The sequence below is a fragment of the Aquarana catesbeiana genome, linkage group LG05 (assembly GCF_042186555.1).
Source record: "Aquarana catesbeiana isolate 2022-GZ linkage group LG05, ASM4218655v1, whole genome shotgun sequence".
In the NCBI taxonomy this organism is placed as follows: Eukaryota; Metazoa; Chordata; class Amphibia; order Anura; family Ranidae; genus Aquarana; species Aquarana catesbeiana.
The window spans coordinates 559,820,540-559,843,146 of record NC_133328.1 but is presented as its reverse complement, the minus strand read 5'-3'; positions in this window follow the sequence as shown (position 1 = coordinate 559,843,146).

Here is a 22,607-nt window from a genome sequence, read left to right as displayed (position 1 = left end):
TGAAACTAAATAGCGCCCAAATCCTTACTCTGCTAAAATCTGGAGAATTGCACATGGAAATAATGTTTAGAGCATGATATAATTGCCTAAATAATACTGAAATATGCGATATATTATTTAAAGATAATCTGTTTTTAAACTGTGTGAAAAACTGATTTCTACACTGAAATATCTTTAAAAGTCTGAGAAGAGATAAATTATTCCCCGTTTTTGTACAACTAGGTGCCAACACAACTGAGCATGCTCAGACCTGCAAATAGCTCTGATTTTAGCTCAAGTGTCTTTTTTACCAGGCGTTATAGTAAATACCAAATTGATCGCTTGGCTAAAATGCGTTTTTGAGAATGAAAATCGGCGCTGTTATAGTCCAATACAAGTTTCAGCCCTTGATTCTAAGGCATCATTCCCACGAGGTTGATCCGCTGCCTCGGAGTCCGCCTCTGTCCACCAGCTCAGCGGGAGATCTCTCCGTTGATCTCTGCTGAGCCGGCGGATGACAGGTCCCTCTCTGCTCACTGAGCAGGGAGGGGCTTGTCGAGCACCAATGCTGCCTATGGAGAGATCGGACGAAAACGGACAACATATCCGTTTTCATCAGATCTCACCCGATCCGATCCGCCAGGGACGGATACGAATGTAGGGACATCCATCTGCTTTTAGCGGGTCGGATGTCAGCAGGCATGTCATCGCTGACATCCGTCGCTCCATAGACTAGCATGGAGCGCCTGTGTCCGACAGTGTGAAAGGGGCCTTATGGTACAATAAATAAATACTTTTATGTTGAAATGAAATGTATCTTTCTCTAAAATAAATGTTCCTTGCAACAAAGTTGCTGCTTCTATTTTGTTTTTTCTCATCTATTTTGTTTTTAAGAATACTAGAATGTGGAATGTTTTGATTTGGTAAAATATATTTTTCTCTGTCACTTTCACTTGTTACTCTCCATCTCACAACAATCTTTACCCCAAACTCACACAGGTGTCTTTACAAAGCACAAACAATACCATTGCTGATGCAAATTTAAAATGAGTCACAATTTTTTGTGCTTTTTATTATTTCCAAAAAATCATAATTTGAGCCCAAAAAATGTGATATGTGTACCAACATCAGAAATCAAAATGTAATTCCCCAAAATTTGAGGATAATATCAATATTCACTACGAATATCACTATACACTCACCCACAAAGAACCATCAAATATCACTGAATAAATCAAGAAGAATAACTCCTGAGTAATGTAATTCCATCACCTGAATGTCCAAAGAAATGCAGTATTTATGTGTATTTATGTGTAGGAGGTTCTCACATGTGGCAGCTCTGTGGCTTAGAGGTTAGAACTTCTGCTTAGCATCCCTGAGTATGTCTGGGTTCGAGTCCCAAGTATGCCACTTCATGTAGAGAAGTTGTCTCGTCTCCCAGATCCTAAAACTATGTCTAAATGTAGTATTTATGTGTAGGAGGGTTCCACCACCATTGTAAATCTTGCCAGATACACTATGGGGCGCCTGCCTTTACACCCACATGACCTTTAATGGCAGCCCAGTCTTAGTCTGTAGGGTTAAAATTTGATTTGGCCCACCCTTTGCAGCTAGAACAGCTTCTGGGAAGGCTAGGAAGGCTGTCCATAAGGTTTAGTGTGTCTTTGGGAATGTTTGACCATTCTTCCAGAAGTGCATTTGTGAGGCCAGGCACTGATGTTGGATGAGAAGGCCTGGCTCACAGTCTCTACACTAATTTAGCCAAAAGGTGTTCTATTGGGTTGAGGTCAGGGCTCTGTGCAGGTCAGTCAAGTTCCTCCACCCCAAACTCGCTCATCCATGTCTTTATGGACCTTGCTTTGTGCACTGGTGAGCAGTCATGTTGGAATAGGAAGGGCCATCCTCAAACTGTTCCCACAAAGTTGGGAGCATGAAATTGTCCAAAATGTCTTGGTATGCTGAAGCATTAAGAGTTGAAAAACAACACCACACTATAATCCCCCCTCCACCAAATGATTTGGACCAGTGCACAAAGCAAGGTCCATAAAGACATGGATGAGAGAGTTTGAGGTGGAGGAACTTGACTGGCCTGTACAGAGTCCTGACCTCAATACAACAGAACACCTTGGGGATGAATTAGAGTGGAGACTGTAAGCCAGGCCTTCTCGTCCAACATCAGTGCCTGACCTCACAAATGCACTTGGAAGAATGGTCAAACATTCCCATAGACACACTCCTAAACCTTGTGGACAGCCTTCCCAGAAGAGTTGAAGCTGTTGTAACTGCAAAGGGTGGGCCAACTCAATATTGAACCCTATGGACTAAGACTCAGATGCCATTACAGTTGCGTTTAAAGGCAGGCGTCCCAATACTTAGGCCAAGATATTGTATATTGCTTGTGACACTAAGCATTGCTATGGACTTAGTGTTGGTTCACACCACAGAGATGCAGAGAACATGTGTGAGGCTGCCTGCTGCCTAAGTGGGTAGTGATTCTGTCTAGCAGCACTGGGGTTGCTGGTTCAATTCCCCAACATGCTAATGCTTGTGTTGAAGTTTATATGTTCTCCCTGTGTGGTTTTCTGACCACAATCCAAAGACATGCTGGCATTCTATTTGTCTCCTGTCGAAATAGTCTCTAATGTTAGATGTAAGTTAGTTTTGGACTTTAGATTGGAAGCTCATTACAGCCAGGGACTGATGTTATATAGGGTTATTTACGAAAGGCAAATCCACTTTGCACTACAAGTTCAAAGTGCACTTGAAAGTGCAATCACTGTAGATCTGAGGGGAAGATCTGAAATGAGGGAAGCTCTGCTGATTGTATCATCCAATCATGTGCAAGCTAAAATGCTGTTTTTTATTTTCCTTGCATGTCCCCCTCAGCTCTACAGCGACTGCACTTCCAAGTGCACTTTTAGTGCATTTTCAAGTGCAGTTTGCACTTGTAGTGCAAAGTGGATTTTCCTTTCGTAAATAACCTCCAATGTTTGTTAGCACTAATCATGCCTAGGGACTTGGACATTTACAATTGTAGAGTTTACAATGCACAGGTACATATGCTTAGAAAACTGTTGCTTTGTTTATGTGGATGAAAATAGACTTCGACCTTTTTGGTCTGTAGTTGGAGATTTGATGCACATAGCCAAGGGCTAACACAGTTGCAAATAGTATTATGTGTTCCTGCTCATCAGGTGCAATCACTTTAGACATACATGAAGAGACAGATTGAAAGATACTGGTGGGCGTGTACTTCTATTGGGCGTGTGTCAGTGTGCTAACAATACAACCTACCTTATATAAAGGACTGCAGTAGGGGGGGTTCGTTTGGCCTGAGAAGGTCAGGTTTTTTGTTGTGATTTGTGGGGGAAGAAGGAGTGATATTGTGCTAATGACAAATGCCCAACTAGGGTTGTTTTGCGTGTGCATTTTTTCCATCAAAAGTGGGTTTATGTGGCCATGCTGTCAATGTTATGTGTGTATTGTTCCTGTCTGACCATGCAAACATGGTTTGGAAGCATGTGCTGACCTTCTACTTTTTGATCTCATTGCTTAATCATGTACACAGAAATGCAGCTTCCAGCAGAACATGGTCACCAATGTATGTGGGTGTGGATTGTGGGCTGGTGGTGGGTGTTTTGAATAAGTGCCGGTAACAGGCAGGCAACAAGGTACAAAGGAGCAAGCAGAAGAGTAGTCAAACAGGCCAGAGGTCAGGTGCGGGCAGAGTTCAGAGGAGTCCAAGAAGCAAGCCGGGTTTGTCAGGAGATCAAAGTACAGGCACAGTAAACAGGAACAGGGGGAACGGAAGAGCTGTTGATCAGGCAGCACCGAGCAGAGAGTGCAGCCAGCCTAAATAGGCAGATTGGCGCCACGCGGCGCGTGCACCCGCACATGCCCACGCACGCACCCACACACCGGCGCGCACACCAGCATCCACTGGATAATGCGAACCAGTGCCCAAAGGAACACACGCACACGTGCCTGAACACCGACGCACACACCAGGGCCAGCCGAGTCGCACACACCAGTGCCTACAGGAGCGCGCACACCAGGACGAACAGAAACGCGCGCCAGCCTGCACCGGCGCACCCCGACGCACACCACGGCGAACAACACCATGTCCACCGAGGTAACCTCTCTGACAGTGCCCCCTCCTCAAGGGCAGCGTCTGGATGCCCAGTTGGGCCAATCTGGTTGCATGGGAATTTTTGAATGTTTGTAAAATGTTGTGAATTCATGAAGAAATACATTTTATATTTACTGTCAGAAATATGAGAGTTGCTCAGGCCTCAAAAAGTAGATGAACTGTGATGTTGCAATAATTGAACTGTTCATCTATTGGAACCCTTTAATGCAAAATAGGTGAACTCACACACTTTACAAAGCTTAATGCATCATCCATCTCTTAAAGTTTTACAAGCCTGCTTTGAGACAAAAACTCGATGGAACAATGATAGTTCTCAGTCAAAAAACAAGGAGATATTTACATGGTTTTAGTGGATAAACAAAAACTACCCTCACGGCCATAGGAAACAAGGTTATACAGACTGTTATCGCATAGAAATTACCTCACCTGGCCTAAACCATTGTGTTCGAGTGAGGAACTGTTTAAATAGCTAACACTTTGGCCAACAAAACCTATTGTGTGAATTTTTAGGAACTATTTGGACAAACTGAGCTAAACTATCTAAACATCCCTTGAACTAAGGTCAATTCAACACACGGTGGGAAAGATTTGAAGTTTGTGCAAGTCAAAAATATTTTAAAAGTACCTATAAGGTTATGATAAGTCATTTCAATCTATATATGATAGTGTAGGTCACAGAGACAATTATAATTTTAGTATATGCGGACCCAACGACTTTGGTATAAAGAAAATATATATGAAAGTGTGATTTTATACGTAGAAGTGTTTTAAGAAACGAATTGGTATTATAAAAAACATATCATTATGATTATAACTATATAAGACTGTAGCCTATGTTTAGATAAACAAATATTCATTGGAGATACCAGAATTATACAGGTATCCATATAGATAATCCTTTTTAGGTAGTATTGATTAGTATATATAACAACATGTGTCTTTCATATATAGACCAGTTTTTATATATATATATAATATAATCAAGTTATGTAATGGTGACTAATCAAACTTATACTGAGTGTATTTTACATTAGACCGATTACCAGAATATTTAAAGGTATATACTCTTCTCAACATTATACACATGAAAATAGAACGTATTAACTTAAAAAGATAAACTCAAAACACATGTGAGACACCTGGTGGTTAAAGGTGGTATTATTTGAACTCACTAAATTTCCGGGAAAGGTAAATGATTACGTTTTTTATTAACCAATAGAACAGAAGCCACATCCTTTTGGGCAGAGCCATTATAATTTTTATGGTCTCATTATCTGAAATGGTATTTAGAGGCAAGTAAGATGCCATGGAGAAAAAGAGGAGAGAGCTCAGGGGGCTCAGGGACCCACCCTGACACATACTGAGGGATCCACCCTGAGGGCGGACACTGGGAAAATACCCACACTCCCAGACAGACTGACACTCATGCACCATGCATGAATACATATTTTGACATTCATGAAGATTCCTGAACCCTGATCCTTGGAACTCGGAGGTCACAAGAAGTAAATCCTCTTTAAGAGTATCCATTTTTGAAAGCTACGGCAGCCATCTTAAGCCTGGTAACCAGCCATTAGGAACAATAGCCATTTTGGAATGGGTAATTATGTCATGTTGATTTTATCTTGTATGTTCTCTCAAATATTGATATGTTCTCTCAAATATTGATGTATTGAATATTATACTATTGATAATCGTTCTCCCGAATCAATAACCGCCTTGTAGATTTTTCTCTAAAGATTCAAATTTTTCATTATATTTTTCTTTTTGCACAGTTGCCACTTTTATTGACAAAACAAACGTCTAATTTATTTCACATTGTTAACCACTTACTTACCTGCAGTATAGTAATGGTTGGACGTGTGACATACAGACGTTCTGTTTCATTGTCAAGTTCACAAGGTTATTGATTCTACCGAGAAGTTATCATGGTGGTATCATGTCAAAGGGACTGCACGCCCATTTTTGCAAGTGTTTTTATTGATTTTCAAGACGTTCATGTAACGCAATTGGTATTTTAGTTTCATGTAAGTATTTGTTTTTGTCAACCAATAAATGTAACTATTTCGTATGATCACATGTCTCCGTGAATAAGTTTCATATGCATAGACTGTGTCATATAGATTGATTTTGTATCTTAAAAATATCCTCGTTAAAAATTACTCAATAATAATTATTGTGCGGGAAACCTGTCCTTAAAAAGCACAACTTACTTTTGACAAACAGTTCCTTGGCATGAAGGTTACTCTCGGGCTCCCAGGAGTTATCCTCAGGTCCATACCCCTTCCATTTGATAAGGTATTGGGTTTGGTTGCGCCTTTTTCTGCAATCCAGAATTGCTTCAATTTCAAATTCTTCCTCGTTGTTGATCATGACAGGTTCGGGCGGGCCGGTACTATGTGGCCTGTAAAGGGATTAGAGGCAACCGGTTTCAGTAGAGACACATGGAAAACCGGGTGCACTTTAAAAGAGTCAGGCAAATCAAGTTCATATGTAACATCGTTAACCTTCCTCCTCACCGGAAAAGGACCCATGAATTTAGGCCTCAGTTTTCTAGAAGGGCAGGCCATCCTCAAGTTAGCTGTGGGCAATCACACTTGGTTGGCAGGTTCCAAAATGAGTTCCCCACGTCTTTTTGTCAAAAATCTTCTTGTAATAGGCCTGGGATTTGGCCATGGTTTCTTGTAGAAGTTTGTTATTAGCAGAGAAGAACTCCATAATTTCGGAAGCTGCAGGGGTGGTGCAATCGGGTATTGAACTGGGTAAAAAGGATGGATGAAAACCATAGTTGGCGAAGAATGGCGTTTGATGGCAGAATGCAGAGAGTTGTTATAAGAGAACTCCGCTCCAAAGTTTGATTGTTTCTCTCCGTTTGGCCGTTCGTCTGGGGATGTTACATGAAAAGTTGTCCCCCATGATTTCTACTGCTCTGAAGATGCCATCTTAGTCATACCCTGCCCTTATTACTCAAAATAAATCATGATTCCCATGACTAAGCTCCAGGGGGCTGAGTGAAACACGTTGGGGGTGTGGCCTGGTGGGAACCCAGGCATGAGGTTGTCCCTCTCATACCACCATAGGTGTCACCAGGGGGTGGCTATCGAGGCTGTAGCCCCGAATCTGGAGCCCATAATCCTGAGTCTCTTGCCGCAGGGTCGCGGCTGCGGCGGGCAGGCTGCCTTAGTGGAGGAGAGAGACGAGCAGGCGGATGAGCAGAGATTACATCATCTCTCTCCACCCGCTCCACGTCACCACTCTTCCGCCCTCACAGCCGGGCCACTTCAATGTGGGAGCGATGTGCGGCGGGAGCAGAGACATGACAAAATCTCTCACTGCCCGCCACACATAAGCACTCTTCCGCTTTTACAGCGCAGGCTCTTCAATGTCGGAGGTGCGGTGGGGAGCAGAAAGATGACATCATCTCTCACTGCCTGCCCCGCATCTCCGCTCTCCTGCCCTCAAGTGGCAAGTTAAAAAGCTGCATCTGGTGACAGGCGACAGTGGCAGGTGACATGCTGCATCTGGTGGCAGGAGATGTGACAAGTGACACGCCCAGGGCTCCCACTGATTCTTCATTATGGTGAATTGAACCACTTCATTATATATTAGAATGTAACAATAGAAACAATGCGCTTCGATCACCCTGACACCATATCAATCATGTGCCCATGATGATTAAAACGCCAATACCAACCTTTGCCCGCAAAAAATTGCTTACCACCGGCGTGCCCCCCCCCCCCCCCTGCTTGGCATGCAAAATGGTTGGTGACCGCTGCTATGGGCTCTATCCCCAGATCTTTTGCAGACCTAGCATCACCCCTGCATACCACTATAGGACTTTGTGGATGTGCGGCACCAGGGATCTTTCCTCTCTTCTTTTTATTCAAAATGAATGTTGGATGACTAGCTTAACTGAACTATCATCTGTTTTAAAATATTCACAAACTATGAATCCACAGTTTAGCAATGCCCTATCAAGTGTTAAAGTGGTAGTAAAGGCTGAAGTTTTTTTAACCTGATGCATTCTCTGCATTAAAGTAAACAACCTTTTTTTTACCTTTTTTTATTAATGATGTTTGTATAATGTTTAATTGTACAGACGAATCACCTAAATGTTTTATACCTCTATTTTATTTGACTATATTTTTAGTATTTAATAATACTTTTTGGTTATATGGTTTTAGATTTATCACAGTGTCACTTACTTGTAGTATATCATCATGGATTGTGTGTGCAAATTTTTTTAAATGTATTTAATTTTTAACAGTTTTTTTATTAATCTGATTATCTTGCCTTTATTATTTATTGGTTATATTGCAAATTGCACTGATTATGTTATCTGTACTGCAATTAGATTGGTTATTGTGCAATACAACGGTCACTGTATATATATGCCTTTAAATAAACCAAATCCCGGTTTAATGGTACAAAAATCACCTTGCCGGTTTCCGCCCTATGACTTGAGAAAGCGGCCATACTCTGAAACACATTGTCAAGGTTCCCGGTTACGCCATCTCCTTCTCCTGGTGCTCCTATGCGTGTCTCCTTGGTATGCTTCTGGCCACTTCAGGTTTCCGGTAATGTGGGTTCCTTGGCTGACACAGACGTCGGTGGTCATCTTCCGCTCCCTTGTAGATGGCTTGACAGCTACACTTAACATCAGCACCAGGAATCAGGACCACTATTCCAACACAAGGATATCGCTGTGGTGTATAATTCTGCTGCTAGTTCCATCTCCCAACTTTACACCTGTTATGACACCGGGTACCATATAAGCCAAACATTTTCAGAATTAACATGGATTACACCAGCATGTAATAACTTTTAACCTGTATACCTTAGAGCTATCATTTGTTTGTAACCTGGGAGTGCTTTTTTTGTGTACTACTTAAGTTACTTTTAGTGCATCCCTATTGCATACAGACTAGTGTATTTGCATTTTGCTAAGAAAGGATAGGTAGTATATGCATGTGCATATGTCTGCTATTTGTAGCACTCTGTATAACTTGTATTGTTTCTCTATAACTGTAAATAGGTTATATAGGCAGCATTTTTGCTTAGTAAAGGCAAATTATGAATACTTCTGGGTTGGTTCCTTGGCTTTACTGCAAGAATTAGACAAACAGCAAGAATGAGCAAAATACAGCCCCATAAATGTTTTTCTAGTAAGGAATTTCAACAAACACTGAAATATTTTCTTTAGTCTTACCTGTGTGTAGTATACAATTGGTCTAAGACAATCAGACTGAGTCTAGAGGGTTCTTGTTTTTTACATAGGTGTCCCCGTGCTTACTAATCACCAATGGCAAGAAGCAAAATGAAAAAAAGGGAACAAAAGGCCATTAGGACTCAATTAAGGATATAACCCCTCCAACCCCCATGATCCCTAATTTTTTCGAATTAAAAAAAAGCAGTGTTAGGAGTAGATCATAAACATAGAGAGGTGGGGCCTGTGTGCCATGATGAACTCCAAGAAAAGGATTTGACAGTGAGTGTAAGAATTGTGTTTTTCAGCTGTAGTTCTCCAATTGTTTTTCGTTCCCTTTAATTTTTTTTGTGAGCCAAGGAGGTTTGTACCGTATCCCCATATCCGCTTGACTTTTTGGAGCTAGGAGTCCAGGATTTATGAATGAACTGGGTTTGGGCAAAGATTTGGGCCTAGATTTAGAGACTCATTTTGGCATCAGAGGCCAAAGAAAATTTTCAAGTATGAGGCTTTGGATTCTTTTATTTTGATAAAAGAGTACTTTTTCTGCCAATGAAATTTTTATAAAACATTTTTTACAATGCTGCTCTGCAGACCAGCATTTTAGCCTAGGAGTTCTCAAAATAATAATAGATACAAGATCCATTCTGGGTATGAGATTGACAATATCCACCAAGCAGTCAACACACTTTTGTAATGCAGCAAGCATAAGCTCCAGCTTAAATTCTGGCAAAGTCTGGAAAATGGACAAAGCAGCAATAACAAGTTGTAAGTCAAGGCCTGCTAGGGAGAACAAGGATTTGGAAGGAAGCTTTTCAACTTGATCCTTAAAGTGGTTGTAAAGTCAGAGGTTTTTTTCATCTTAATGCATTCTATGCATTAAGATAAAAAGCCTTCTGTGTGTAAGCAGCCTGAGACCTGAGCAGTCTGAGACCTGAGGTCCCTCACCGGAGAGTAGGAGAAGAACCGGAGACCGGGAGAAGAGGCCGGAGAGTGTAGGGGGTTCCCCTTAAAATCCATATCAGACCGAAGGACCTGGTATGCTCTTGGAGGGGGAACCCATGCCGGTTTTTTATTTAAAATTTGGCGCGGAGTTCCCCCTCAAGTTTCATTCTAAACACAGTGCCTGGTATTGGCGGGGATCCAAGTCTGATCCCTGTTCATTGAAAGTTGGACGTATGTCGGCTTCAAGTCGCAGAGCAACATCGGATCCAAAGTAGGATGGCTGTCGTGACGCACCAGTGCAAACCCAGGCTGACTGTTGTGTAGTAGGAACGAGCTTCGAGTTTTCGAGTCGAACATGAGTTCGACTCAAACATCAGCTGTTCGATCGTTCGACGAAGATCGAACATTATGGGCCGTTTGCGCCAAATTCGAGCGGCGTGTCATGGCCCATAATTTACTGTGTCATCGCAGTGATTTGCTGGCTTATGATTGGCCAAGCATGCACTATGACCGGCATGCTTTGGCCAATCACAGCGCCGTAAGCAAACAGAGCCATAATTGGCCAAAGGCGGGGTGCCTTTGGCCAATTATGGCTCAGGGGATTAAGTACACGCCCCACACTATATAAGGCCACCTGCATGTCGGCCGTGTGTAGTGTGTTCCGGCGTTCAGAGAGAGAGAGAGAGTGTCGTTTAATTTAATTTAGATAGATTGAGCAGACAGTTGAATCAGTTAGCTCCAGTATATTTAGTATATACAGTATATACATTCCAGGCTTTGTATGTGTGTGTATATATATATATATATATATATATATATATATATATATATATATATATATATATATATACTGTATCCAGTTTAGCTAGATCTCACTGCAGACCATTCCTGTTGTTCTGTTCCTAATATACTACAGGCAGGCAGTTCATTCAGTTAGCTGCAGTATATTCAGTACTGTATCCTGTGAAGCTAGATCTTGCTGCAGACCGTTCCTGTTGTTCTTTCCTTATATACTACAGGCAGGCAGTTCATTCAGTTATCTGCAGTATATTCAGTACTGTATCCTGTGCAGCTAAATCTCGCTGCAGACTGTTCCTGTTGTTCTTTTCCTAATACACTACAGGCAGGCAGTTCATTCAGTTATCTGCAGTATATTCAGTACTGTATCCTGTGCAGCTAGATCTCGCTGCAGACCGTTCCTGTTGTTCTGTTCCTAATATACTGCAGGCAGGCAGTTCATTCAGTTAGCTGCAGTATATTCAGTGCTGTATCCTGTGCAGCTAGATCTCACTGCAGACCGTTCCTGTTGTTCTCTCCCTAATATACCACAGGCAGGCAGTTCATTCAGTTAGCTGCAGTATATTCGGTGCTGTATCCTGTGCAGCTAGATCTCACAGCAGACCGTTCCTGTTGTTCTGTTTCTAATATACTACAGGCAGGCAGTTCATTCAGTTAGCTGCAGTATATTCAGTATATATATATATATATATACATCCCAGCTTTGTGCAGCTACATCTCACTGTAGGCCATTCCTGGTGTACCTATTCAAATACATTACAAATACATCAAATACAGTATGTCTGGAATCCAACAAGGAGAGGCAGATGCTCACAGGCCACTAAAAGAGGGCAAGCAGGCTCTGTGTCTACAGCCAACACTGCTGGTTGTGGACACGGTCCATCCTCAGCATGTGGCCGTGGGGCACGTTTGTCCTTTTTTTTGGGCAGCTGGCCGTGTTGCGCCACAACATGCAGAAGAGTTGGTAGAGTGGATGACCAAGCCGTCCTCATCCTCCTCATCCTCTGTCACCCAGCCTCAGAGTACTTTGGCTGCCAATGCAGCTGCCAACGTGGCCTCTTCAATCAGCTCAATGTCATCAGTCACTCCTTCCCTAGCCCCACCATCATGCCCTGAGGAGTCCCCCGAACTGTTCGACCACAGTGTTGGGTACATGCTGTAGGAGGATGCACAGCTTTTTGAAGGCTCCGATGATTGAGGAAGGCAGTAACATCAGCCCAGAGAGAGGGGATGCCCAAAAAGGACAACAATCTGGCAGTCATGTTCCCCCAGCTGCAGCATACTGCCAGGTTTGCTCTAGTGACGAGGAGGGAGGGGATGATGAGGTCACTGACTCTACGTGGGTGCCTGATTGGAGAGGGGAGGAGGAGGAGGCACATCTCCAACGAGGCAGGATGCCCTCCAGGGCTCTGCATGTGCAAGGTGCTGCTGACTCCATGCTTTTTTCCAAAAGTTCTTTGGCATGGGCCTTTTTTGAGACGTGTTTAGCAGATCGTACCAGGCAGTCAGCGGTAAGGTGCATATTACCACTGACTCATGGTCCAGCAGGCATGGACAGGGATGTTACCTATCTTTCACGGCGCACTGGGTGACCCTGCTGGCAGCTGGGAAGGATGCAGGGCAGGGAGCAGTATTGTTGGAGCTTGTTCCACCACCACGCCTCCAAAATGCTACTAGTGGTGATTCTGACACACCTCTCTCCTCCACCCCCTCTTCTTCTTCTTCCTCCATGGCCTCTTCCTCTATAGATTTGTCCTCGGAACCAGCGGTGCTCCGTAGACGTTCAAGGGGCTACGCAAGCACTCAGCCAAAAAGATGCTATGTGGTGCTTGAGCTGGTGTGCTTAGGGGCAGGAGCCACACTGGGGCAGAGATTCTGTCAGCTCTGAAGGGGCAGACTCAGAGGTGGTTGACGCCACGCCAGCTTCAGGCAGGAATGGTGGTTTGCGACAATGGCACCAACCCCCTCTCCACCCTCCGACAGGGACACTTCACCCATGTTCCCTGTTTGGCTCACGTCCTTAATTTGGTGATGCAGCGGTCCTTGTGCAGATACCCGGGCTTACAGGATCTCTTGAGGCAGGCCAGGAAAGTCTGTGTGCATTTCCACCAGTAATATAATGCCAGTGCTCGGCTGGCTGACCTCCAAAAGGAATACAACCTGCCCGAGAACCGCCTAATCTGTGACATGCCCACCAGATGGAACTCAATGTTGGCCATGCTGCAGCAGCTGCACATGCAGCAGAGGTCCATCAATGAGTACCTGTGCGACTATGGCACCAGGACAGGGTCAGGGGAGCTTGGATTTTTTTCTCCACACCAGTGGCTCATGATCAAGGATGCATGCACTGTCCTGTCACCATTTGAGGAGGCCACGAGGATGGTGAGCAGTGACAGTGCATGCATCAGTGATAATGTCCCTCTTGACTACCTGTTGGAGCACACGCTGTGTGGAATAATGGACAGGGCACTTGAGGCAGAACAGAGGGAGGAAGAGGAGGACTTCCTTACCTCTCAAGGCCCCCTTTATCCAGACAGTGTTCCTGTGTGCCTGCCGATCACACAGGAAGAGGAGGAGGAGGGTTGTGTCAGCATGGAGGTGGAGCCTAGCACTCAGCATCAGCAGCAGTCTTCAAGGGATCGTTTACAGTCCCCAGAAACCCATGGACTTGTACGTGGCTGGGAGGAGGTGGCTGCGGATCAGGTCGTCTTTAGTGACCCAGAGGACTCCGGACCGAATGCCTCAGCAAACCTACGCTGCATGGCCTCCCTGATCCTGCAAAGCCTGCGAAAGGACCCTCGGATTTGTGGTATCAAGGAGAGGGATCAGTACTGGGTGGCAACCCTCCTTGATCCATGTTACAAGGGTAAGGTTGCAGAACTTATCCAGCCGTCGCAGAGGGAGCAGAGGATGAAACATCTTCGGGAGGCCTTGCAGAAAGGTTTGTGCAAGCGTTTCCAGAGCCTGGGAGGTTAAAAATTCCTGGTCCTGGACAACGTGTTGCTGAGGCTTCGGTCAGTCACAGAAGGAGCAGTGGAGAAGGTGGCCGTCTGACAGATGCGTTCAGACAATTTTTTAGTCCGCAGCCCCAAGGTCTGATCGGTTCCAGCAATCATCGGCAGCGTCTGATTTACATGGTGCAGGAATACCTAGTGGCAAGATCAGACTTGGAGACCTTTCCAACCAAAAATCTTCCGGGTTACTGGGTCTTGAGGATGGATCACTGGCCAGAGCTTGCACAGTATGCAGTTGAGCTACTGGCCTGTCCTACATCCAGCGTTCCTTCGGACCGCACATTCAGTGCTGCTGGAGGCTTTGTAAGCAATCACAGAGTGCGCCTGTCCACCGACTTAGTTGATCGGCTCACCTTCATAAAAATGAATCAGTCTTGGATCACCAGCTACCAAGCACCTGATGCTGATGCAACCGACTAATTTTTTTATGAATGTGAGATCCCTTGAAGACTGCCTATGCTGATGCTGAGTGACTATCCTGTTATACTAAGTGACTATCCTATTCCTTCTCATTGTTTATGTTCATAGCTTGTAAGAACATTTTTGGTTCTGGGCACCACCACCAGTGGCTAAGGCCCAATTTTTTTGCCCCTGTTTAACAGGGGCCTGTAATTACAATTTTTGCTGTAATATTTTGCAGCAGGGCTTGTTCCTGCGCTCAACTAAAGTATCTGTGAGGGGTTGCAGTGTTGTGGCACAACCACCAGTGCCTAAGGCCCAATTTTTCTGCCCCTGTTCAACAGGGGCGTGTAATTACAATTTTTGCTGTAATATTTTGCAGCAAGGCTTGTTCCTGCGCTCAACTAGAGTATCTGTGAGGGGTTGCAGTGTTGTGGCACTAACACCAGTGCCTAAGGCCAAATTTTTCTGCCCTTGTTCAACAGGGGCGTGTAATTACAATTTTTGATCTAATATTTCACAGCAGGGCCTGTTCCTGCGCCCACCAAGAGAAACTGTGAGGGCTTACAGTGTTGTGGCAACACCACCTCACCACCACCAAAGGCCCAATTTTTCTGACCCTGTTCAACAGCGGCACATAATTACAATTCTTGGTATAATATTTCACAGCAGGGCCCGTTCCAGCGCCCACCAAGAGTAACTGTGAGGGCGTACAGTGTTCTGGTACCACCAACACCTAAGGCCCAAATTTCTGCAGAGTATATAGGGCAGGCCCCTACTTTCAAACATCAGACTTACAAACGACTCCTACTTACAAACGGAGGGAGACAACAAGAAGTGAGAGGAAATCTACCCCTAGGAAGGGAAATTCTCTCCTGTAAGAGTTAATATGGGAAAACGGAAATCCTTCACTGATACTTTATCACCAATCCTGGTTTCCCTAAAAAACCCAAATTTTCAAAATACAACTGTCATTGGGACAGAAAGTGAGGTGAAATCTTCTGAATAGGGGCACAGACAGCAAAACAAATGTTACAGGGGTGATAACCCTTCCCTATGTTTTCCAAAAAGCTTAAAAATAGATTTTTTGGCTGGAGCTACACTTACAAAATGTACCTGTTCCAAATTACAAACAGATTCAACTTAAGAACAAACCTACAGTCCCTGTCTTTCTTGGGACCGCCTGTATCCTGGTGTTCAGAGTATATAGGGCCTGGGGGCCCCATGCCTTTTCTTTTTTTAATTTGGGTGCAGGGTTCCCCTTAATATCCGTACAAGACCCAAAGTGCCTGGTAATGGGCTGTGGGGTTACCCATGCCATTTTTCTCAATAATTTTCATCCATATTGCCGGGACCCGACATTACATTACAGTCGCAAGCAGTTTTAAATTACTTTTATTCCTTTAGAAATGTCATTTTGTGCAGGGACTGTTCTAAACACGGGAAACACGCGCCATTTTACAGGCATACTATAGACACCCCCCAGGTACAATATTTAAAGGAATATATCACTTTTATTTTTTCACTTTAAGCATCATTAAAATCACTGCTCCTGAAAAAACAGACATTTTTAAAACTTTTTTTTGCATTGATACATGTCCCCTGGGGCAGGACCCGGGTCCCCAAACCCTTTTTAGGACAATAACTTGCATATTAGTCTTTAAAATTCGCACTTTTGATTTCTCACGTTCGAGTCCCATAGACTTTAACGGTGTTAGAAAGTTTGTGCAAACTTTTGATCCGTTTGCGTGTTCTGGATGTTGGGGGGTGTTCGGCTCATCCCTATTGTGTAGTATCAGTGTGAACCCAGCCTAAATCTCCCCAATGAAGGAACAGGCAGCTATAAAACCCTCCCTACTCTATCAAAAACAAATTTTTTGGGCTGGAGTTACACTTTAACCTGTTCCCATCCTTGCTATAGCCAAATGACGGCTACAGCGCGGACCCACATTGCCAGGAGGCCGTCAATAGACGTGCTCCCTTTGCATGCTCCGCATGTCTACATCAGTCAATGAGACTCGGGTGATCACAGATTGGAGTAAGGGGCCGATCCTGGCCCCTTACCAAGTGATCAGCTGCCAGCCAATGACAGCTGATCTCGTCATGTAAACAGAAGATCGGTAATCTTTTTTTTTTCTCCTCACGCTGACAGCGTGAGGAGAAACAAAAGCCGATGACCATCTTCTGTGTAAGAGACATTGGTCCCAAAGAGGAAGAGGCACAGCCGCCTCATCTGTGCAAACCAGTACCACCTGCCAGTGGCCCCTGCCAGTGCCCACACAGTGCATGTCAGTGTCCACCAGTGTATATTAGTGCCACCAATCAGTGCCAACTATCAATGCCTACGAGTGCCACCTATCAATGCCCACCAGTGGTGCCAATCAATGTCTCATCAGTACCACCATGGAGTGCTGCCTATCAGTGTCACTTACCAGTGCCCATCACTGTTCATCACTGCCGCCTATCACTGCCATCTATCAGTGCCCATCAGTGCCAGCTATCAGTGCAACCTATAAGTGTCACCTATTAGTGCCCTTCAGTGCCACCTATCGATGCCCTTCAGTGCCGCCCATCAGTGCCACCCATCACTGCCACCTCTCAGTGCCCACCAGTGCCACCTCATCAGTGCCCACCAGTGATGCCTCATCAGTGCCCACCAGGGCCGCCTATCAGTGCCCACCAGTGACACCTTATTAGTGCCCATTAATGCAGCCTATCGGTGCCCATCAGTGCAGCCTATCAGTGCCCATCAGTGCAGCCTCATCAGCGTACATCAATGAAGGAGAAAAATTACTTGTTTGCAAAATTTTATAACAAAATATAAATTTGTTTTGTATTTTTATTCAAAATTTTCGGTCTTTTTTCATTTTTTTAACAAAAAATAAAAACCCCAGGAGGTGATCAAAAAAAGCTCTATTTGAGGGAAAAAAATGATAAAAATTTCATTTGGGTACAGTGTTGTATGACCATGCAATTATCATTCAAAGTGTGACAGCACTGAAAGCTGAAAATTGGTCTGGGCAGGAGGGGGGTTTAGGTGCCCAGTAAGCACGTGGTTAATCTTTTTGTATGCAATACAGTGGGTATGAGTCAGAATTATCATGACGTTTTTATTGCTGTCTGTGTCACCACACTTTCTGTCCATGTGACACCAGGACAAGAAGCAGGAGGGTGTTATGCCGCGTACACACGGTTAGATTTTCCAATGGGAAATGTTCGATGGGAGCTTGTTGTCGGAAATTCCGACCATGTATAGGCTTCATTGGACATTTTCCATCGGAATTTCCAACAAACAAAATTTGAGATCTGGATCTCAAATTTTCCGACAATGAAATCCGTTGTAGTAAATTCCGATCGTGTGTACACAATTCCGACTCACAAAGTTCCGCGCATGCTCAGAATCAAGCAAAAGAGCTATTGAACTTCATTTTTCTCGGCACGTCGTACGTGTTGTACGTCACCGCATTCGACAAGATTTATGTGTATGCAAGACAAATTTAAGCCAACATCCTTCGGAAAAAAACATGGATTTTGTTGTTGGAATGTGTGATCGTGTGTACGCGGCATTGGTGCTGCAAGGCTAGAAGCCATAGAGAGCAAAAAAAGCCTGACAGATTTTTGAAACCTGCTCATTATATTCGTTTTTCAATCTCTCCAGTTTGCAAATTCACCAGCAATATTTGATTGAGAAAATAAAGAACACTGGCACATGGCTAATGAGAATTTTTCTGCATTAAAACAGGAGCAGAATGAGACAAGAAATGACATCATACCAACAAGGGAGAATGCATTACAATTACACTGCCACCTAGTGGAAGAACTACTAACACAGCACACCATATGAGAATAGTTGTTGCATCAATGCCTCTGTAAACAGCAGTTGACAAGCACGCACCTCATTACATAAATTGTGAAAAGGGAGACTTGGAGCTTGCCATTTTCATTATATATGTCATTGCAATATAAGGTTTATTCATAGGTGTGCGCACAGGGTGTGCCAGGTGTGCCTGGGCACATCCTAATCACCCTGTGTGGTGCAGATTCCCCCTGTTAAAACCCCTGATATTTCACCAAAGCCCCCTAATGGGGGTCCTAAAAATTTGGAAAGAAAAATGTAAAAAATAATATAATACAAACTATAGACACCATTCACTGCCCTACTGACACCAGCCACTACTCTACTGATATTGTCAGTGTGTATGTATACAAATGCACACACAAATGTGTTTTGAGCCCTGAGGTGCACACCCTAATGCAATAGGCTGTGCACACCTATGGGTTTATTATAGCAAGGGTGAGTTTAGTTCATTATACGTGCTCTTTGAAAGTATTGTTGTTATTTTTGTGAGTCCATACCTTCATTTCCTTTAGTAAATCGCAGAAAGAAATCATAAACCCATAAATGAGAAAAATGACAATACAGCTGCTACTGTGTATTGGGCTGTAAAATTCATTTAATTTCACACTGTTTTCAGCACTTCCAAACCAATTAGATAGATGCAGCACAAAGCATTTCTAGGTATAATGCTCAGCCTTTTCCAGCAGTAAATTAAAAAATAAATCTGTTATGTTTCACTGACCATAACGCTTTAAAAGGACCAGTTCACAACAATGGTCAATAAAAGTTTGGCATACACCCCAAAAGACAGCACTGCTTCAAAATGCTCTTTTATTTTATATGTTGCACTTAGGAAACATCTGGATAAAAAGCAGTACATATAATATAATGCTCATCAGTACCAACATAGCCACAAATATTTTAACTTTAACAAATGGCCTTTATTATGAAATGCATAATATTATTCGGAGTTCCTTTGGAGACACAACATAACTGGCTATAGTGTTATTTTATTTCCTTTATACTCATAAATAATTGGCGCTGTGTTCTGCATGTCTGTTAAATGTTGATGGGGAGCCGGCTCAGTGATTGCTTTCTAGCATATAGGAGAATAATTATCTGAAACATGAATGGTTTTATCGCAGCACACAAATATTAAGATAATATAAAAACTCCGGCTGTGTCGATATGAAATTTCAATTATGACACTCTGCAATCTGCGCTCAGTTAATAAAGTATTTTTCATGACCAAATATCTCCACTACTCCATAATGTAGGTGTCTAAGTTGGCCAATTAATTTGCGATGAAAAGTAAATGTTTGCGGTTTATGAACTTTTTATAAAATGTCAAGATGGGCTTTGCAGGAGTCTGAATGTGCAGTGTATATTTAATATGGTTGTGTAAATCTACTTATAAAAGATGTATACCCCCTGTTGAAATACATTGTTCATGTATTTTTGTACAACAACTACATCAGCCAGTAGATGGCACTGTTTATACGTTTGTAGCTGTTCTATGGTTAAACTCTACAGTATGTCTTTTCTCTATATAATAAAATTTGTTTCCTGTTTGCAGTTAAGCATCAAACAAACCACATGTGGACTGCACACTGTCTGTTCTATAGGACTTTATACAGAATTCCTAACACCCCAATTAACCGTAATCTATTTAAGCCTAAAGCTTTCAATTGGGTGAAAGCTATAGGCCAAAATAGGTAACGTTAAATGGCTGACCAAAAGATGACCATTGTATGCACCTCTGTCAGTGTTAAATGGTTTGTCTCAACCCTCTAGGTGCCACTTTTGCTGGACAGCTTGGTTTGTTAAAAGAAGGTGAAAAAAACAGACTTAGTATTAGAATAACTATGTAAAAATAAAGAGAAAAAGGTATAAAAGAAAAAAAAAAATGAATGCAGCCACTAAATTTAAAATAGTGCTAAAGCTACAGATACTCACCTCTTCTCTAAGAGCGCTTTCACACTGACAGCGCAGCTGTGTTAACAGTAAACGGGGCTATTTTTAGTGCTGCTTTACTGTCACTTTAGAGACTTTTAACCCCGCTAGCGGCAGAATAAAGGGTTAAAAGCGCCCGCAAAGCGGCGCTGCCTAGGCATTTTGCAGGCACTTCAGCGGAGCTGGCCATTGATTTCAATGGACAAGGGCGCTTTAGGAGCGGTGTATACACCGCTCCTAAAGCGCCCCAAAGATGCTGCTTGCAGGCATTGTTACCCTAGATTGCTTGCTCCCCCATTCTTTCTCATATTTATAACATAGAGGGGGGGCATACCAAGGGGGGGCAGGGGGGTGGTCTGACCTGGGTGCCACACATTGGGGGGGTGTCAGTGGCCGAGTGGCATTGCTATGAGGTGCACTCCGCACCGGGTCGGGTGACACTGTCTGACACCATCCCCATTTCACTCTGATGTCTCCCTCATAGCAGCTCCAGTCCAGCTCTCCACTTCCCTGACCATGGCACAATCTGTACAAAAATGTGGGATCTGCTCACACCTGAGTGACTGACACTTCTTGCCTGTCCCATCCATTGTCACTGGCTGCCATGGATGAACAGCATCGACTGTTAATTACAAGGAGCGGGAGGGGACGTCCCCATCCCCCCACTGCTCCGCCCAGGTTTTCCATCCCACCCGGAGACCTGAGCCATGTAGACGTAGAAAACTGGAAGCAACAGCACAGTGTCACTTCCGGTTTTCCGGTTTTAAATGTCTGAATTCAAGAACACTGATCTTGGCAGAGGAGGGTGTTTTTTGTAGGTGTTTTTACATGGGGGGGGGGGGGGGGGGTGCCAGATATAAGATCCGCCCCGGGTGCCAAATTCTATAGGTACGCCCCTGGGGGGGGGGGGGGGTATTTTACAGTTCACAGAAGAAAACTAAAAAGACTGCTATCATTATTTAATATTACAGTTCAGTGCACAAGAAGCTACAAGCACAATGGTGAGTTCCCAGTGGTATCAACAAGATTTTTTTCTGTATTTGCAGAATATCTTAACCTGAAAAAAATATAACTAATACAGTCACCAAATCAAAGAGCAGGTAAGCTGGAAAATATAATGGGGTTGATTTACTAAAGGCAAATAGACTGTGGATTCACAAAGTGTAGTTGCACTCTGTAAGTGCAGTTCCTCCAAAGCTTAGTAAATGAGGTAAAGCTTCACTTTGCAAAGAATAACCAATCATATGCAAGGAGAATAAAAAAGAGTGCATTTTTGCTTGCACATGATTGGATGATGGAAGTCAGCAGAGCAGAGAAGTCAGCAGAGTTTCTGCTCATTTACTAAGCTCTGGAGCAACTGCACTTGCAGAGTGCACCGTCTATTTGCATTTAGTAAATCCACCCCATTGTTTCTTTTCGTTTAGGTAAACTTTAAAGCTGAACTCCAAGAATGTAGCTAAATAAAATACATATAGGAGAGATAAAATACATATAGGAGAGCTGTTTTACCTGCCAAAATATTTGTATTTCTGTTCATCCAGGCCTTACCCAGCAATGAAATAGACCTGATTTTTCACTGACGCAGTTTTATGTTTTCCTTCAGGACCCCTCCCCACCCACACTCTTTTTTTGGTACAGTGAAAGGAGAAACAGCATACTAATAAGCTCATCTCTCCATCACGTTTCTATCTCCTCCTATCAGCATACTTTTACTGATACACACTTGATTGGCTGTTCATGATGCTTCTCCCTCCCCGTCTCTCAGTTCTGCTGTACAGGGACTGCAAGAGGCTGATACTAAGTCAAATTAGGGGCACTGCGATTATGCTTATATATAAAAAAAAATGCAAATACAGAGTTGCATTAACTTGTGTCTTTTATTTCTGCCTGGAGTTTAGCTGTAACTGCCTATTTAGAGGGTGTATATAAGCAGTATATTATTTTATTATACAGGTTTTAATTCAGTTATTTTTTCTAAAGAGTTTGTCATAACAGGGATATATTTTATCTCAGCATTACTCTAGGTATTGCATAAGTAAAATGAACTTACAGATAGACATATGATAGGTTGACATTCTCTAGGGATGAGCACTTACCGATATCAATTAATCTAAAACTGTAAGAGGTTATATATATCTTACCCAATTGCACCTTATTATGAAGATTTGTAGCACAATGCACCATTGCTCAGACAATTAATCATTTAGAGCAACTTATCCTAATAAGGAATTTTACAAGCAGACTCTCCCAGACAAGAGCATATCAGCAAGGTAATGGTGCATTGCCTTATCCATCATCAAAGCCATGACATTCAACATTATACAT